The sequence below is a fragment of the Arachis ipaensis genome, chromosome B3 (assembly GCF_059453495.1).
Source record: "Arachis ipaensis isolate K30076 ecotype BB chromosome B3, ASM5945349v1, whole genome shotgun sequence".
Taxonomy (NCBI): domain Eukaryota; kingdom Viridiplantae; phylum Streptophyta; class Magnoliopsida; order Fabales; family Fabaceae; genus Arachis; species Arachis ipaensis.
Window position 1 is genome coordinate 94679237 of NC_142438.1, and position 19272 is coordinate 94698508.

General features: G+C 40.5%; 1 non-coding gene across 1 annotated transcript; it reads right to left on the reverse strand.

Annotated features, from left to right (window-relative positions):
• Window positions 1-620: 620 nt before the first annotated feature.
• On the reverse strand, window positions 621-724 carry LOC148571627 (small nucleolar RNA R71). Its single transcript, XR_015908401.1, has one exon. It is a non-coding gene; the product is annotated as a small nucleolar RNA R71 (small nucleolar RNA).
• Between the last annotated feature and the right edge of the window lie 18548 nt (window positions 725-19272).

The window sequence follows — 19272 nt, forward strand, 5'->3', positions numbered from 1 at the left end:
CTTTCTCCTTCTACTAACAACAAGGAACCTCTTTACTGTGACATAGAGGATTCCTCTTCTTTTCTTGTTCTCTTCTCTTTCTTATGAGCAGGGACAAGGAAAAGGGCATTCTTGTTGAAGCTGATCTAGAACCTGAAAGGACTATGAAGAGGAAACTAAGAGAAGCTAAATTACAACAATCCAGAGACAACCTTACTGAAAAATTCAAACAAGAAAAGGAGATGGCAGCCGAACCTAACAACAATAATGCAAGGAGGATGCTTGGTGACTTTACTGCACCTAATTCCAATTTACATGGAAGAAGCATCTCCATTCCTGCCATTGGAGCAAACAATTTTGAGCTGAAACCTCAATTAGTTTCTCTGATGCAGCAGAACTGCAAGTTTCATGGACTTCCATCTGAAGATCCTTTTTAGTTCTTAACTGACTTCTTGCAGATCTGTGATACTGTTAAGACCAATGGGGTTGATCCCGAGGTCTACAGGCTTATGCTTTTCCCGTTTGCTGTAAGAGACAGAGCTAGAGTGTGGTTGGACTCTCAACCCAAAGATAGCCTGAACTCTTGGGATAAGTTGGTCATGGCTTTCTTAGCCAAGTTCTTCCCTCCTCAAAAGCTGAGTAAGCTTAGAGTGGATGTTCAAACCTTCAGACAGAAAGAAGGTGAATCCCTCTATGAAGCTTGGGAGAGATACAAGCAACTGACCAAAAAGTGTCCTTCTGACATACTTTTAGAATGGACCATCCTGGATATATTCTATGATGGTCTGTCTGAATTAGCTAAGATGTCATTGGATACTTCTGCAGGTGGATCCATTCACCTAAAGAAAATGCCTGCAGAAGCTCAAAAACTCATTGACATGGTTGCTAATAACCAGTTCATGTACACTTCTGAGAGGAATCCTGTGAGTAATGGGATGCCTCAAAAGAAGGAAGTTCTTGAAATTGATACTCTGAATGCCATATTGGCTCAGAAAAAAATATTGACTCAGCAAGTCAATATGATTTCTCAGAGTCTGAATGGAATGCAAGCTGCATCCAACAGTACTTAAGAGGCATCTTCTGAAGAAGAGGCTTATGATCCTGAGAACCCTGCAATAGCAGAGGTAAATTACATGGGTGAACCCTATGGGAACACTTATAATCCCTCATGGAGAAATCACCCAAATCTCTCATGGAAGGATCAACAAAAGCCTCAACAAGGCTTTCATAATGGTGGAAGAAACAGGTTTAGGAATAGCGAGCCTTTTCCATCATCCGCTCAGCAACAGACAGAGAACTCTGAATAAAATACCTCTAATTTAGCAAACTTAGTCTCTGATCTATCTAAGGCCACTCTGAGTTTCATGAATGAAACAAGGTCCTCCATTAGAAATTTAGAGGCACAAGTGGGCCAGCTGAGTAAAAGAATCACTGAAATCCCTCCTAGTACTCTCCCAAGCAATACAGAAGAAAATCCAAAAGGAGAGTGCAAGGCCATCGAATTGACCATCATGGCCGAACCCACAAGAGAGGAGGAGGACGTGAATCCCAGTAAGGAATACCTCCTGGGACGTCCAGTGATCAATAAGGAGTTTCCCTCAGAGGAACCAAAGGACTCTGAGGCTCATCTAGAGCCCATAGAGATTCCATTAAACCTCATTATGCCATTCATGAGCTCTGATGAGTATTCTTCTTCTGAAGAGAATGAAGATGCTACTAAAGAGCAAGTTTCCAAGTACCTTGGTGCTATCATGAAGCTGAATGCCAAATTATTTGGTAATGAGACTTGGGGAGATGAACCTCCCCTGTTCACCAATGAACTAAATACATTGGATCAACTGAGATTGCCTCAGAAGAAACAAGATCCTGGAAAGTTCCTAATACCTTGTACCATAGGCACCATGACCTTTGAAAAGGCTCTATGTGACCTGGGGTCAGGAATAAACCTCATGCCACTCTCTGTAATGGAGAAACTGGGAATCTTTGAGGTACAAGCTGCTAGAATCTCATTAGAGATGGCAGACAATTCCAGAAAATAGGCTTATGGACAAGTAGAGGACATGTTAGTAAAGGTTGAAGACCTTTACATCCCTGATGATTTCATAATACTAGATACTGGGAAGGATGAGGATGAATGCATCATCCTTGGAAGACCTTTCCTAGCCACAACAGGAGCTGTGATTGATGTGGACAGAGGAGAATTAATCCTTCAACTAAATGAGGATAACCTTGTGTTTAAAACTCAAGGATCTCTCTCTGTAACCATGGAGAGGAAGCATGAAAAGCTTCTCTCACTACAGAGTCAACCAAAGCCCCCACAGTCAAACTCTAAGTTTGGTGTTGGGAGGCCACAACCAAACTCTAAGTTTGGTGTTGAACTCCCATATCCAAACTCTAAGTTTGGTGTTGGAGAGTCTCAACAATGCTCTGAACATCTGTGAGGCTCCATGAGAGCCCACTGTCAAGCTATTGACATTAAAGAAGCGCTTGTTGGGAGGCAACCCAATTTTTATTTATCTAATTCTATTTTATTTTTATTGTTCTTTCATGTTTTATTAGGTTCATGATCATGTGGAGTCACAAAATAAATATAAAAATTGAAAACGGAATCAAAAATAGCAGAAGAAAAATCACACCCTGGAGGAGGATCTGACTGGCGTTTAAATGCCAGTAAGGAGCATTTGGCTGGCGTTCAACGCCAGAAATGCACACTGAGGAAGAGCTGGCGCTGAACACCAGAAACAAGCATCTGGGCGCTGAACGCCCAGAACAAGCATCAATTCGGCGTTTAAACGCCAGAATTGCATGCAAAGGCATTTTACATGCCTAATTGGTGCAGGGATGCAATTCCTTGACACCTCAGGATCTGTGGACCCCACAGGATCCCCACATACCTCCACTCACCTTACCTCCTCATAATCCTATATCACCCTCTCTCTCTCCATTCATAGCCATCCCTTCTGTTTTCCATTCACCACTCACATCCATACACCCCTCCTACCTTCAAAATTCAAAATCTCTTTCCCACCCAAGCCCACCTATATAGCCGAATACACACATCCCTCCATCTCCTCCATATCTTCTTCTTCTTCCTCTTCTATTCTTTCTTCTTTTACTCGAGGGCGAGCAACATTCTAAGTTTGGTGTGGTAAAAGCATAGCTTTGTTGTTTTTCCATAACCATTGATGGCACCTAAGGCCAGAGAAACCTCTAAAAAGAGGAAAGGGAAGACAAAAGCTTCCACCTCTAAGTCATAGGAGATGGAGAGATTCATCTCAAGGGTCTATAGCTCAGTGGTAGAATATTTGACTGCAAATCAATAGATCCCTGAGATACCTCAGGGGATACACTTTCCTCCACACAATTATTGGGAGCAACTAAGGGTGGAACATCAAGAGCACTCCATCATCCTTCATGAAATTAGAGAAGATCAAAGAGCAATGAGGGAGGAGCAAGAAAGACAAGGAAGAGACATAGAAGAACTCAAGGACATCATTGGTTCCTCAAGGAGAAAACGCCACCATCACTAAGGTGGACTCATTCCTTGTTCTTAAATTTTCTGTTTTTCGTTTTTATATTAAATATTTATCTATATTTGTGTCTTATTACATGATCATTAGTATTCAAGTGTCTATGCCTTAAAGTAGTGAATATGAATCCATCACCTCTCTTAAATGAAAAATGTTTTAAAAATAAAAGAACAAGAAGTACATGGTTTCGAATTCATCCTTGAAACTAGTTTAATTATTTTGATGTGGTGGCAACACTTTTTGTTTTCTGAATGAATGCTTGAACAGTGCATATGTCTTTTGAAGTCGTTGTTTATGAATGTTAAATATGTTGGCTCTTGAAAGAATGATGAAAAGGAGACATGTTATTTGATAATCTGAAAAATCATAAAAATGATTCTTGAAGCAAGAAAAAGCAGTGAATACAGAAAGCTTACGAAAAAAAAGAGAAATGGCGGAAAAAAAAATAATAGAAAGAAAAAGAAAAAGCAAGCAGAAAAAGCCAAAAGCTCTTAAAACCAAAAGGCAAGAGCAAAAAGCCAATAACCTTTAAAACCAAAAGGCAAGGGTAAATAAAAAGGATCCCAAGGCTTTGAGCATCAGTGGATAGGAGGGCCTAAAGGAATAAAATCCTGGCCTAAGCGGCTAAACTAAGCTGTCCCTAACCATGTGCTTGTGGCGTGAAGGTGTCAAGTGAAAACTTGAGACTGAGTGGTTAAAGTCAAGGTCCAAAGCAAAAGCAAAGTGTGCTTAAGAACCCTGGACACCTCTAATTGGGGACTTTAGCAAAGCTGAGTCACAATCTGAAAAGGTTCACCCAATTATGTGTATGTGGCATTTATGTATCCGGTGGTAATACTGGAAAACAAAGTGCTTAGGGCCACGGCCAAGACTCATAAAATAGTTGTGTTCAAGAATCAACATACTGAACTAGGAGAATCAATAACACTATCTAAACTCTGAGTTCCTATAGATGCCAATCATTCTGAACCTCAATGGATAAAGTAAGATGCCAAAACTATTCAAGAGGCAAAAAGCTACAAGTCCCGCTCATCTGATTAGAGCTATGTTTCATTGATAGTTCGGAATTTATAGTATATTCTCTTTTTTTTTATCCTATTTGATTTTTAGTTGCTTGGGGACAAGCAACAATTTAAGTTTGGTGTTGTGATGAGCGGATAATTTATACGCTTTTTGGCATTGTTTTTAGTAGGATCTAGTTACTTTTAGGGATGTTTTTATTAGTTTTTATGTTAAATTCACATTTCTGGACTTTACTATGATTTTATGTGTTTTTCTGTGATTTTAGGTATTTTCTGGCTGAAATTGAGGGACTTGAGCAAAAATCAGATTCAGAGGTTGAAGAAGGACTGCTGATGCTGTTGGATTCTGACCTCCCTGCACTCAAAATGGATTTTTTGGAGCTACAGAACTCAAAATGATGCGCTTCTAATTGTGTTGGAAAGTAGACATCCAGGGCTTTCCATCAATATATAATAGTCCATACTTTGGCCGAGTTTAGACGATGCAAAAGGGCGTTGAACGCCAGTTCTACGCTGCAGTCTGGAGTTAAACGCCAGAAACACGTCACAAGCCAGAGTTGAACGCCAGAAACACGTTACAAACTGGCGTTCAACTCCAAGAATGACCTCTCCATGTGTAAACTTCAAGCTCAGCCCAAGAACACACCAAGTGGGCCCCGGAAGTGGATTTATGCATCAATTACTTACTTCTGTAAACCCTAGTAGCTAGTTTAGTATAAATAGGACCTTTTACTATTGTATTAGACATCTTATGATTTTTAGTTCATCTTTGGATCATATTGATCACGCATGGGGGCTGGCCATTCGGCCATGCCTGGACCATTATCACTTATGTATTTTCAAACGGTAGAGTTTCTGTACTCCATAGATTAAGGTGTGGAGCTCTGCTGTTCCTCAAAGATTAATGGAAAGTACTATTGTTTTTCTATTCAATTCAACTTATTCCGCTTCTAAGATATTCATTCGCACTTCAACCTGAATGTGATGAACGTGACAATCATCATCATTCCCTACGAACGCGTGCCTGACAACCACTCCCGTTCTTCCTTAGATTGAATGAGTATCTCTTGGATCTCTTAATCAGAATCTTCGTGGTATAAGCTAGATTGATGGAGGCATTCATGAGAATCCGGAAAGTCTAAACCTTGTTTGTGGTATTCCGAGTAGGATTCAGGGATTGAATGACTGTGACGAACTTCAAACTCGCGAGTGCTGGGCGTAGTGACAGACGCAAAAGGATAGTAAATCCTATTCCAGTATGATCGAGAACCTCTAGATGATTAGCCATGCAGTGACAGCGCATCGGACCATTTTGACAGAGAGGATGGGATGCAGCCATTGACAACGGTGATGCCTCCAGATGATTAGCCATGCAGTGACAGCGCATCAGACCATTTTTACAGAGAGGATGAAAAGTAGCCATTGACAACGGTGATGCCCTTACATAAAGCCAGCCATGGAAAGGAGTAGGATTGATTGGATGAAGACAGCAGGAAAGCAGAGGTTCAGAGGAACGAAAGCATCTCTATACGCTTATCTGAAATTCTAACCAATGAATTACATAAGTATTTCTATCTTTACTTTCTGTTTATTTATTATTATTCAAAAACTCCATAACTATTTGATATCCGCCTGACTGAGATCTACAAGATGACCATAGCTTGCTTCATACCAACAATCTCCGTGGGATCGACCCTTACTCACGTAAGGTTTTATTACTTGGATGACCCAGTGCACTTGCTGGTTAGTTGTGCAAAGTTGTGAAGTTATGTCTGGACCATGGTGTTGTGCACCCGTTTTTGGAGCCATTGCCAAGGAGAGAACGAACAACAATTTTACAACCTCAGAGTAACAATTTCGCATTATCATGGAGGATGTGTGTCGATTATACCGACCTCAACAAAGCATGCCCAAAAAACCTATATCCTCTTCCGAATATTGATACCCTAGTAGATTCCAACTCAGGGTATCAATACTTGTCATTCATGGATGCGTACTCGGGTTATAATCAAATCCCGATGTACAAGATGGATAAGGAGAAAACATCTTTCATCACATCTAGGGCAAATTACTGCTATATGGTCATGCCATTCGGGTTAAAAAATGCAGGAGCCACATACCAAAGGTTGATGAACAAGGTGTTTACACCTCACTTTGGGAGTTTAATGGAAGTATATGTAGACTACATGTTAATGAAAACCAAGGATGAGGCCAACCTGTTGACTGACCTCTCACAAGTCTTCAGCACCATAAGAGAGTATGGGATGAGATTGAATCCCGCAAAGTGCACCTTTGCAGTAGAGGCTAGAATATTCCTGGGACACAAAGGGGGATAGAGGCTAATCCCGATAAGTGTAGAGCGATCCTAGAAATGAAAAGCCCGACTTCTTTAAAGGAACCAGCAGCTGAATGGCCGACTTGCAGCTTTGTCTAGATTCCTAGCGGGATCAGCGTTGAGATCCCTCCCACTTTTTTCTCTACTAAGGAAAGGATGCCAGTTCGAATGGACTCCCGAATGCGAAGAAGCCTTTCAGGAGTTCAAGAGGTTTTTAGGCCAACCTCCTGTTCTTACCCAACCTAAAATCGGAGAAGAACTTGTCTTGTATTTGGCTGTCGCCAAGAAGGCTGTGGCTGTGACGGGCAGCATCCTGTTTACTTTACCAGTAAAGTTCTACAAGGCCCCGAGTTAAGGTATCAAAAACTCGAGAAGTTTGAATATGCCTTAATAGTGGCGTCCAGAAGGCTTCGGCCTAATTTCCAAGCGCATACCATAAAAGTACGAACGAACCAACCCATTAAGCAAGTCCTTCAAAAGACAGATATTGCAGGGAGAATGGTTCAATGGGCTATAGAGTTGTTAGAGTTCGACCTGAGGTATGAAACTCGGACAATAATTAAAGCTCAACGCCTCACCGACTTCACGGCAGAATACGCAGGAGACCAAGAGAAAGCATCTACATATTGGGAGTTGTATGTAGACGATTGATGAGCGGATAATTTATACCCTTTTTGGCATTATTTTTACATAGTTTTTAGTATGTTTTAGTTACTTTTTATTACTCCTTCACTGCCCAAAAGGCTTTGTGCTCTACTTCAACTGGGAGGTGACAAGCTTTTCCATAAACTAAGCGGAAGGGACTCATCCCAATGGGTGTCTTGTATGCCGTTCTGTATATCCAGAGTGCATCTTGTAGTCTGGTGCTCCAGTCTCTTCTATGAGGTTTGACTATCTTCTGCAATATACGCTTTATTTCTCTGTTAGACACCTCGGCTTGCCCATTAGTCTGGGGATGGTAGGCTGTTGCCACTTTATGAATTATCCCATGCTTCTTCAGTAATCCTGTTAGTCTCCTGTTACAAAAATGGGTGCCTTAATCGCTCATGATAGCTCGTGGTGATCCAAAGTGACAGATGATATGGTTTCTAACAAAAGAACAACAGTGTTAGCATCATCAGTACGGGTAGGAATTGCTTCCACCCATTTAGAAACGTAATCCACAGCTAACAATATATAAAAGTAACCATTAGAATTTGGAAATGGACCCATGAAGTCAATGCCCCAAACATAAAAAATTTCACAAAAAAGAATAATCTGTTGAGGCATCTCATCCCTCTTGGATATATTACCAAATCTTTGGCATGGGGAACAAGATTTGCAAAATTCAGCAGCGTCTTTAAAAAGAGTAGGCCACCAGAATCCACAGTTTAAAATTTTTCTAGCTGTTCTCTGAGGACCAAAATGTCCTCCACTCTCAGATGAGTGGCAGGCCTCTAAAATGGATTGGAGTTCTGATTGAGGCACACATCGTCTAATTACCTGGTCAGCACCACACCGCCATAAATATGGGTCATCCCATATATAATATTTGGACTCGCTTTTCAGCTTGTCTCTTTGATGCTTAGTAAAGTCTGGAGGAAAAGTGCGGTTGACTAGATAATTAGCTATAGGCGCATACCAAGGGACTACTTCAGATACTGCTTGTAAGTTGTCGAATGGGAAATTATCATTTATAGGAGTGGAGGCATCCGTAATGTGCTCAAGGTGACTCAAGTGGTCTGCCACTAGATTCTGGTTACCACTTCTATCCTTAATTTCTAAATCAAATTCTTGTAGTAGCAGTATCCAACGTATAAGCCTTGGTTTGGATTCTTTTTTAGCTAATAGATACTTTAGAGCTGCGTGGTCTGAGTACACTACTACTTTAGCACCAAGTAAATAGGCTCGGAATTTATGCAGAGCAAAAACAATAGCAAGAAGCTCTTTCTCAGTAGTAGTGTAATTAGACTGAGCGGCGTCTAAAGTCTTAGACGCATAAGCAATTACAAAAGGATCCTTACCTTCACGCTGAGCCAGCGCCGCTTGGTGCACGAAAATTACTTCACACTATGTAATTCCGCACAACTAACCAGCAAGTGCACTGGGTCGTCCAAGTAATACCTTACGTGAGTAAGGGTCAAATCCCACGGAGATTGTTGGCTTGAAGCAATCTATGGTTATCTTGTAACTCTTAGTCAGGAAAACAATTCACTTATCAAATTGAATTACGAAAAATAAGAGAGTATGAAATAAATACTTATTATGCAGTAATGGAGAATATGTTGGGGTTTTGGAGATGCTTTGTCTTCTGAATTTCAGTTTTTCTCTTGTATTCTTCTTCCCTCATGCATGCAAAAGTGCAAAGTTCCTTCCATGGCAAGCTCTATGTAAGGTGTCACCGTTGTCAATGGCTACTTCCCATCTCCTCAGTGAAAATGGTCCAAATGCTCTGTCACAGCACGGCTAATCATCTAGAGGTTCTCGATCAAGCTTTCTGGAATAGGATTTACTATCCTTTTACGTCTGTCACTACGCCCAGCACTCGCGAGTTTGAAGCCTGTCACAGTCATCCAATCCCAGAATCCTACTCGGAATACCACAAACAAGGTTTAGACTTTCCGGATTCTCCTGAATGACGCCATCAATTCTAGCTTATACCACGAAGATTCTGATTATGGAATCTAAGAGATACTCATTCAATCTAATATAGAAATGAGGTGGTTGTCATGCACACATTCATGGGTTGAGGAAGGTGATGAGTGTCACGGATCATCACTTTCTCCATAATTAAGCGCGAATGAATATCTTAGATAGGAACACGCATATTTGAATGGAAAATAGAAGTACTTGCATTAATTCATCGAGACGCTGCAGAGCTCTTCACCTCCAACAATGGGGTTTAGAGACTCATGCTGCCAAAAGGTACAAATTTCAGATCTAAAATGTCATGAGATACAAATAAATCTCTAAAAGTTGTTTAAATACTAAACTAGTAACCTAGGTTTACAGAAAATGAGTAAACTATGATAGATAGTGCAGAAATCCACTTCTGGGGCCCACTTGATGTGTGCGGGGCTAAGACTTAAGCTTCTCACGTACCTGGGCTGTTTTGGGCGTTCAACGCCAGGTTGTAACCTGTTTCTGGCGTTGAACTCCAACTTGTAACTTGTTTCTGGCGCTGGACGCCAGACTGCAACATGGAACTGGAATTGAACACCAGTTTACGTCATCTATCCTTGAGAAAAGTATGGACTATTATATATTTCTGGAAAGCTCTGGATGTCTACTTTCCAACGCAATTAGAAGCGCGCCAATTGGACTCCTGTAGCTCCAGAAAATCCATTCCGAGTGCAGAGAGGTCAGAATCCAACAGCATCAGCAATCCTTTTTCTGCCCGAATCAGATTTTTGCTCAGCTCCCTCAATTTCAGTCAGAAAATACCTGAAATTACAGAAAAGCACACAAACTCATAGTAAAGTCCAGAAATATGAATTTTTCCTAGAAACTAATGAAAATATACTAAAAACTTAACTAAAACATCCTAAAAACTACATGAAATTAACCCCAAAAAGCGTATAAAATATCTGCTCATCACAACACCAAACTTAAACTGTTGCTTGTCCCCAAGCAACTAGACAAATAAAATAGAATACAAATAAGTCACGAAGCAATAATATCTCAGAGTTTTTGAGTGAAGCTCAGATTCTAATTAAATGAGCGGGACTAGTAGCTTTTTTTTGCTTCCGAACAGTTTTGGCATCTCACTTTATCCATTGAAGCTCAGAATGATTGGCATCTATAGGAACTTAGAATTCAGATAGTGTTATTGATTCTCCTAGTTCAGTATGTTGATTCTTGAACACAGCTACTTTTATGAGTCTTGGTCGTGGCCCTAAGCACTTTGTTTTCCAGTATTACCACCGGATACATAAATGCCACAGACACATAATTGGGTGAACCTTTTCAGATTGTGACTCAGATTTGCTAAAGTCCCCAATTAGAGGTGTCCAAGGTTCTTAAGCACACTCTTCTTTTTGCTTTGGACCTTGACTTTAACCGCTCAGTCTCAAGTTTTCAGTTGACACCTTCACACCACAAGCACATGGTTAGGGACAGCTTGGTTTAGCCGCTTAGACCAGGATTTGATTCCCTTAGGCCCTCCTATCCACTGATGCTCAAAGCCTTGGATCCTTTTTACTACCCTTGCCTTTTGGTTTTAAGGGCTATTGGCTTTTTCTGCTTGCTTTTTTTTTTGCAAGCTTTGTATTCACTGCTTTTTCTTGCTTCAAGAATCATTTTTATGATTTTTCAGATTATCAATAACATGTCTCATGTTCATTATTCTTTCAAGAGCCAACATATTTAACATTCAAGAACATCAAATTCCAAAGACATATGCTCTATTCAGGCATTCATTCAGAAGGCAGAAAGCATTGCCACCACATGTAAACAATTAGAATTTGTTTTATTAAAAATTCGAAAAATATTGCCTCCTTATTCTAAAGAAAATCTTCTATTTTATTCGTGTTTAATGATGATGAGAAAAATAAATTATAGCTTAATTGGAGATAAAATAACTACTAATTACTACTATAACTTCTAAGGTAAAACTAAAAATAAGAACAATTATCACAGAGTTAGGGTTAATATTAGAGCTCAACAACCTTGAGTTTGGGATGTGGATGTTCCTCTAGTCTGCGGAGTGCTTGGTCCTTCAAGAGATAACTTCTGACGCTTCAGTTCCTTTAAGTCACGCCCTTGCTCTTCTTGTTCCCTGAGCAGTTTGCAGAGCATACTGTTTTGATTTTGCTGTTCTTCCTTTATTTGGTCCATAGATTCTTGCAACTTGGTGACAGATGCTTCAAGCTGTTCCCTATATTCAAATTGAGGGACTTCCGGGAGGAATTCTTGCGCCCTCCTCTTGATGGGGTCATCCTGTATTTGTTGTTTTTTCATTGTGGTTTTAGTGATTGGTTGCTCCACTGAGATGTACTCCATTATTCCCATCCTTACTCTAGCATCTTTGCAGAGCATAGAGATTAGGCTTGGATAAGCCAACCTGGCATCTTTGGAGTTCTTGTTTGCAAGTATGTAAAATTCAGATGGAATCAGTTGATGAACTTCCACTTCTTTTCCCAACATAATGCAATGGATCATCACTGCTCTTTTGACGGTGACTTCAGAACCGTTGCTAGTGAGCAATATAGAACGCCCAATGAAGTCCAGCCATCCTCTGGCGACTGGTTTGAGATCTTCTCTCTTGAGTTGATTTGGGACACCCTTGCTGCTGGTGGTCCACCTGGCTCCAGGGATGCATATATCCTCTAGAATCTTATCCAGGCCCTTGTTTGTTCTCATCATTCTCCTATTGAAGGAGTCTGGATCATCTTTCAGCTGAGGTAGCTTAAAGATCTCCCTGATTTTGTCAGAGTGGATGTGAACAATCTTTTCTCTGACCATAGTCCGATAGTCATAGAGGGCAGTTCCAGATATTCTCTGTCTGTATGTTTGCCACAGATTAACGTAGAACTCCTGAACCATATTCCTTTCCACTTTTGTTTCAGGATTAGCTAGGACTTCCCAGTTCCTGTTTCGAATCTGCTCTTGGATCTCCGGATATTCATCTTCCTTCAGATCGAACTTGACTTCCGGGATCACTGATCTTAGACCCATTATTTTGTAGTAATGGTCTGAATGTTCTTTGGTTAAGAACTTCCCTTGATTCCAAAGTGGTTTTGGAATACTCTCTTTCTTGCCTCTTGGAGTGGTTTGTTTTCCTTTAGGAGCCATGATCTTAGTGGGTATAATTTAGTGATCACAGATAAACACACCAAACTTAGAGGTTTGCTTGTCCTCAAGCAAAAGAAAAGAAAGGAGAGGGATAGAAGGAGAGCTAGTGTCGAATGGTGGATGAGAGGAGGGAGGCCGAATGTGGATTTAAAAGGGAGGGGGTGGGTTTTCGAAAATTTTTTTAAAAAAGATAAGATAGAAGATATGATTTATAAAAAATAAGTATGATATGAAAAGATGTGATTTAAAATTGAAAAGATATGAAAGATATTTGAAAAAGATAAATTTGGATTTTGAAAAAGATAATGTGGAGATTTGAAAAAGATATGGATGAGTTGAAAGGATTTTAAAAGGAAAAGAGATAGATTTGTTTTGGAAATTTTTGAAAAAGAGTTGGATTGGATTGAAAAAGAATTTGTGTTTATGGATTAAGATACATTTGATATTTTTAAAGTAGGGTTTTTAGAAATTAGGGATTTTAGAAATTAGGGTTTGTAACATGTTTATGCAAGAAATCATGAATTGAAACATGAAAATTAAAATTAAAATGAAAAATATGAAGTAAAAACGAATTTACCTCCTCCCCACCATCCTGGCGTTAAACGCCCAAACGCTGCATGTTTTGGGCGTTTAACGCCCAATTGCTGCTTCTCCTGGGCGTTCAACGCCCAGCTGTTGCTTCTTTCTGGCGTTGAACGCCGGGAACTCCTTTGTCACTGGGCGTTTTTCTGAACGCCCAGGACGCTGTAAATCTGGCGTTAAACGCCCAGAAGAAGCTTCTTTCTGGCGTTCAACGCCCAGAAGATGCTTCTTTCTGGCGTTTAACGCCCAGATAGCTATCCTTACTGGCGTTCAACGCCCAGTGGATGCTTCTTTTGGGCGTTGAACGCCCAAAACAGACTTTTACTGGCATTTTCTTGCCAGTGAGCTCTCTTTCTCTGTTTTGTGTGCTGAATCCTTCTGTAACCCTGTGAACTTATACAATTGACTCTTTACCTTAGTAGCAATGAACTTTATATAAACAAATAAAATCAAGAATAGGGAAAAATAACAGAAAAAGTTTTCCCAATGGCTGGGTTACCTCCCAGCAAGCGCTTCTTTATTGTCTTTAGCTGGACCTTGCTGAGCTTTTAATCTAGCTTTAGCCTTGAGCACTCTTGCTCAACATTGCCTTCAAGATAGTGCTTGATTCTCTGTCCATTAACAATGAACTTCTTATCAGAATTAATGTCTTGAAGCTCCACATAACCATATGGTGATACACTTGTAATCATATATGGTCCCCTCCACCGGGATTTCAGTTTTCCTGGGAATAGCCTAAGCCTAGAGTTAAACAACAGATCCTTTTGTTCTGGTTCAAAGATTCTAGATGACAGCTGTCTGTCATGCCACCTTTTAGATTTCTCTTTATAAAGCTTGGCATTTTCGAAAGCAGTGAATCTGAATTCCTCTAGCTCATTCAGCTGGAGCAATATTTTTTCTCCAGCTAATTTGGCATCAAAGTTTAGGAATCTGGTTGGCCAGTAGGCCTTATGTTCCAGTTCCACGGACAGGTGACAAGCCTTACCATACACAAGTTAGTACGGAGAGGTCCCTATAGGAGTCTTGAATGCTGTTCTGTAAGCCCACAGAGCATCATCCAAGCTTCGTGCCCAATCCTTTCTACGGGTATTTACAGTCCGTTCCAGGATTCTTTTCAGTTCTCTGTTAGAAACTTCAGCTTGCCCATTTGTCTGTGGATGATATGGAGTCGCCACCTTTTGGCGAATCCCATACCGTACCATGGCAGAGTAAAGCTGTTTGTTGCAGAAGTGAGTGCCTCCATCACTGATTAGTACCCTAGGGACACCAAACCTGCTGAATATATATTTCTGGAGGAACTTCAGCACTGTTTTAGTATCATTGGTGGGTGTGGCAATGGCCTCTACCCATTTTGATACATAGTCAACTGCCACCAGAATATAAGTGTTTGAGTATGATGGTGGAAAAGGCCCCATGAAATCAATTCCCCATACATCAAACAACTCAATCTCCAAGATTCTTTGTTGAGGCATGGCGTAACTATGAGGCAAATTATCAGCTCTCTGGCAACTGTCACAGTTACGTACAAACTCTCGGGAATCTCTGTAGAGTGTAGGCCAGTAGAAACCACATTGGAGGACCTTGGTGGCTGTTCGCTCACCTCCGAAATGACCTCCATATTGTGACCCATGGCAATGCCATAAGATGCTCTGTGCTTCTTCTCTAGGCACACACCTACGGATTATTCCGTCTGCACATCTCTTAAAGAGATAGGGTTCATCCCACAAGTAGTACTTTGCATCAGAAATTAATTTTTTCTTTTGTTGCCTGCTGTACGCCTTGGGTATGAACCTTGCAGCTTTATAGTTTGCAATGTCTACAAACCATGGTGTTTCCTGAATGGCGAACAAATACTCATCCGGAAAGGTTTCAGAGATCTCAATAGAGGGAGAGGGCGCCCCTTCTACTGGCTCTATTCGGGACAGATGATTCGCCACTTGGTTTTCTGTCCCTTTTCTGTCTCTTATTTCTATATCAAACTCTTGCAGAAGCAATACCCATCTTATAAGCCTGGGTTTTGAATCCTGCTTTGTAAGTAGATATTTAAGAGCAGCATGGTCAGTGTACACAATCACTTTTGATCCTACTAAGTATGATCTAAACTTGTCAATGGCATAGACCACTGCAAGCAATTCCTTTTCTGTGGTTGTGTAATTTTTTTGGGCATCATTTAAAACACAGCTAGCATAATAAATGACATGCAGAAGTTTGTCATGCCTCTGCCCCAGTACTGCACCAATGGCGTGATCACTGGCATCACACATTAATTCGAATGGTAATGTCTAGTCTGGTGCTGTGACCAGCTTAGCTTTCAGAGTTTCAAACGCCTACCGGCACTTTGTGTCAAACAAAAATGGCATGTCAGCAGCTAGCAGGTTGCTTAGAGGTTTTGCAATTTTGAAAAATCCTTTATAAACCTCCTATAGAATCCTGCATGCCCCAGAAAGCTTCTGATTGCCTTAACATTGGCAGGTGGTGGTAATTTTTCAATTACCTCTATTTTAGCTTGATCCACCTCTATTCCCTTGTTTGATATTTTATGCCCAAGGACAATCCCTTCAGTCACCATAAAGTGACATTTTTCCCAGTTTAAAACCAGGTTGGTCTCTTGGCATCTTTTCAAAACCAGTGTCAGGTGATCAAGACATGAGCTGAATGAGTCTCCATATACTGAGAAGTCATCCATGAAGACTTCCAGAAAATTTTCCACCATATCAGAGAAAATAGAGAGCATGCATCTCTGAAAGGTTGCAGGTGCATTACACAGCCCAAATGGCATCCTTCTGTAAGCAAATACTCCAGATGGACATGTGAATGCTGTTTTCTCTTGATCTTGGGGATCTACTGCAATTTGGTTGTAGCCTGAATAGCCGTCCAAAAAGTAGTAATAATCATGACCTGCTAGTCTCTCTAGCATCTGGTCTATGAATGGTAAAGGAAAATGATCCTTCCTGGTGGCTGTATTGAGCCTTCTGTAGTCAATACACATGCGCCACCCTGTAACTGTTCTTGTAGGAACCAGTTCATTTTTTCATTATGAACCACTGTCATGCCTCCCTTTTTGGGGACAACTTGAACAGGGCTCACCCAGGGGCTATCAGAAATAGGATAAATAATCCCAGCCTCCAGTAATTTGGTGACCTCTTTCTGCACCACTTCCTTCATTGCAGGATTTAGCCGCCTCTGTGGTTGAACCACTGGCTTAGCGTTGTCCTCCAATAAGATATTGTGCATGCATCTAGCTGGGCTTATGCCCTTAAGGTCACTTATGGACCACCCAAGAGCTGTCTTGTTTGTCTTTAGCACTTGAATTAGTGCTTCCTCTTCCTGTGGATTTAAAGCAGAGCTTATGATCACTGGAAAAGTATCACCTTCTCCCAGAAATGCATATTTCAGGGATGGTGGTAATGGTTTGAGCTCGGGTTTAGGAGGTTTTTCCTCTTCTTGAGGAAATTTCAGAGACTCTTTCAATTCCTCTGAATCCTCTAGATCAGGCGGAACATCTTTAAAGATGTTTTCCAGCTCTGATTCGAGACTCTCAGCCATGTTGATCTCCTCCACCAAAGAGTCAATAAGATCAATTTTCATACAGTCTTTTGGTGTGTCTGGATGCTGCATGGCATTGACAGCATTCAACTTAAACTCATCCTCATTGACTCTCAGGGTGACTTCCCCCTTTTGAACATCAATGAGAGTTCGTCCAGTTGCTAGGAAAGGTCTTCCTAGAATGGAAGTAGCACTCTTGTGCTCCTCCATCTCCAGCACTACGAAGTCAATGGGAAAGGCGAATGGCCCAACCCTGACAATCATGTCCTCAATCACGCCTGATGGGTATTTAATGGAGCCATCAGCAAGTTGGAGACATATCCAGGTTGGTTTAACTTCTTCAGTTAAACCAAGCTTTCTGATAGTGGATGCAGGTATTAGGTTGATGCTTGCCCTAAGATCACATAAGGCTGTCTTGGTGCAATTACCCTCTAATATGCATGGTATCAGAAAGCTTCCGGGATCTTTAAGCTTTTCAGGGAAGCTTTTTAGAATGACTTCACTGCATTCTTCAGTGAGGAGAACTTTTTTAGTTTCTCTCCAATCCTTCTTATGACTTAAGATCTCTTTCATGAACTTGGCATAAGAAGGTATTTGCTCAAGTGCTTCTGCAAACGGAATCTTTACTTCAAGAGTCCTGAGATAATCTGCAAAGCGAGCAAATTGATTATCCTGCTCTTCTTGGCGTAGTTTTTGAGGATAAGGTATCTTGGCTTTATATTCCTCAACTTTGGTTGCTGCAGGTTTATTTCCTACAGAAGTGGTTGAAGAAGCCCTTTTAGAGGGGTTGTCATCAGCACTTGTGTGTGTCTGATCCCTCACTGGCAATTGAGTGCCAGGCTTGGAAGCTGGAGTGACGTCAGACGCCAACTCCTCATCTGTTCCTGGCGTCTGAACGCCAGAACTATGCTTCCTTTGGGCGTTCAATGCCAGTTCCTTGCTTGTTTCTGGCGTTGAACGCCAGTCCTGAGCATGGTTTGGGCGTTCAGCGCCAGCCTTCCACCCAATTTCTGGCGTTTTAGCGCCAGAATTATTTTTCCCCGGGCTCTTACTGTCCTCAGATAGAATTTGGGTAGTTTGCTCATTTCTTGGCTTCCTGCTGCCTTGAGGTGGGATATTTAATATTTTCCCACTTCTTAATTGAACTGCTTGGCATTCTTCTGTTATTTGTTTTGACAGCTGCTGCTTTGTTTGCTTTAATTTTTCTTCCATATTTATATTAGCCATCGTTGTCTCTTGTAGTCTCTCCTTCAATTCGGCTAACTGTTTTGTTAGAAAATCCAATTGCTGATTGAATTCAGTAGCTTGTTCAGCAGGACTGAGTTCAGTAGTCACTGTTTTAGCCTCTTCTTTCATGGAAGGTTCGCTACTTAAGTACAGATGCTGATTTCTGGGAACTGTATCAATGAGCTCTTGAGCTTCTTCAATTGTCTTCCTCATGTGGATAGATCCACCAGCTGAGTAGTCTAGAGACATCTGAGCTCTTTCTGTAAGCCCATAATAGAAGATGTCTAGCTGAACCCACTCTGAAAACATCTCAGAGGGGCATTTTTTTAGCATCTCTCTGTATCTCTCCCAGGCATCATAAAGAGATTCATTATCTCCTTGTTTAAAGCCTTGGATGTCCAGCCTTAGCTGTGTCATCCGTTTTGGAGAAAAGTATTGATTCAGAAATTTTTCTGTCAGCTGTTTCCATGTCTTTATGCTAGCCTTAGGTTGGTTATTTAACCACCTCTTAGCTTGGTCTTTTACAGCGAATGGAAACAGTAATAATCTGTAGACATCCTGATCTACTTCCTTATCATGTACTGTGTCAGCAATCTGTAAAAACTGTGCCAGAAACTCTGTAGGTTCTTCCTGTGAAAGACCAGAATACTGGCAACTTTGCTGCACCATGATAATGAGCTGAGGATTCAACTCAAAGCTACTGACTCTGATGGAGGGTATACAGATACCACTCCCATATGAAGCAGTAGTGGGGTTAGCATATGACCCCAGAGTGCTTCTGGACTGTTCATTTCCACTTAGATCCATGATGCAGAAAGGGAGATGATGTGGCTTTATTTTATTTATTTTATTATAAAAAAATTTTTGAAATAATAAAACTATAATAAAATAAAAAAAATTGAAAATATTTTAAGAGGATTTTCGAAAAAAAATGAAGAGAGAGAATAAGTGGTTAGGAGGTTTTGAAAAAGATATGATTTTTTTTTAAAAAAAAACTTGACAACTAAGATTGATAGGATAAAATTTTTGAAATTGAAATCTGAATTTTTATGAAGAATTTTGAAATATTAGCTTAAAAATAGTTAGAAAAGATATTTTTTTTGAATTTAATAAGGAAAGAGAAAAACAATAAAATAGCACAAGATTTAAAATTTTTAGATCTAATGCTCCTTGTTTTCGAAAATTTTGGAGGAAAAACAGCAAGGAACACCAAACTTAAAAATTTTAAGATCAAGACACAAGGAAAACTCAAGAACACTTTGAAGAATCACAAGAACCA